The following is a 1,490-nucleotide window of genomic DNA, read 5'->3' on the forward strand; positions in this document are numbered from 1 at the left end:
TGTCAACAAATAATAATAAAACAAATAATAATCAAAGGGATGGTTCGCCCAGTAATGAAATTTATGTAATCATTTAATCATCCAAAGTCAAAGTCAAAGCTTTTATTGTCATATGTACAGAGTACAGTGTACCAAGTACAATGAAATACTAAAACAATTACAATGTGCAATATCTACTTACAAACAATGACTGAACATACTTATACAGACAACACCCTTACATAAACTTACACAATAAGTCCAACATAATTCTCATGTTGTTCCAAACACCAGAAACCCTTCATTGGATGATGTTAGATGATGTTTGGCAGAATAAAAATCTCAGTCACTATTCACTTTCACTGTTTGGAAAAGATGCACTGAAAGCAGTGTTCATTTTCACACAGTTTTTTATTTTTATTTTAGTCTCATTTTTAGTCTTTAATGTCCTTTAATTTTGTCAATATGTCATATTAATTCATTTTTAGTCAATTCTACCCTGGCTTAAATGGCAAAAACGTAAAAAAGCCTTCAAAAACTGTAACAGAACAAACTTTGAACAAATATTCAAATGTTTTCAAAAATGTATCGACTACTTACAATTATTTAAATATGCATTTATATTTTTAAAATGTAAGATTAAAAAACATGAGTAAACTGTCCTGGAATCCTGAGCTCCTGAAATAATAGCATATAATGAATATACTGAAGTATTATTATTATCATGATGCGTCTTTTTCATCTCTTCTTTGTTATCGTTAACAAATTACAAAAAAGCCTTCAACAATGAACATATTCGCCAGTAATTTCGTTGGCGAGACTAACTCTGAATGAAAGTGACAGGTGACTAAGACCAACATTGCCGCCTATCATCTATATTTGTGTTCAATGGAAGAAAGAGTCTTCCACGTGAGGATGAGTAGTACTGTTCACACCAAAAAATTTAAATTCTGTCATTACGGGGGCCTAGGTAGCTCAGCGAGTTAAGACGCTGACTACCACCCCTGGAGAATCCGGGGCGTGCTGAGTGACTCCAGCCGGGGCTCCTAAGCAACCAAATTGGCCTGGTTACTAGGGAGGGTAGAGTCACATGGGGTAACCTCCTCGTGGTTGCTATAATGATGTTCTTGCTCTCGGTGGAGTGAGTGGTGAGTTGTGTGTGGATGCCGCGGAGAATAACGTGAAGCCTCCACATGCGCTATGTCTATGCAGTAACACGATCAACAAGCCATGAGATAAGATGCGCAGATTGACAGTCTCAGACGCGGAGGCAACTGAGATTCGTCCTCCACCACCTGGATTGAGGCGAGTCACTACGCCACCATGAGGACTTAGAGTGCATTGGGAATTGGGCATTCCAAATTGGGGAGAAAAGGGGAGAAAAAAAAATCTGTAATTATGACAGAATTATCCCTTTAACATTGACATGCACACACACACACACACACTTGAACCCTCATCACAGATTCTGGTAATTCTCTCAGCTTGACCTTCATAAAACATAAATCGAT

This window comes from Myxocyprinus asiaticus, chromosome 35, assembly GCF_019703515.2.
Source record: "Myxocyprinus asiaticus isolate MX2 ecotype Aquarium Trade chromosome 35, UBuf_Myxa_2, whole genome shotgun sequence".
In the NCBI taxonomy this organism is placed as follows: domain Eukaryota; kingdom Metazoa; phylum Chordata; class Actinopteri; order Cypriniformes; family Catostomidae; genus Myxocyprinus; species Myxocyprinus asiaticus.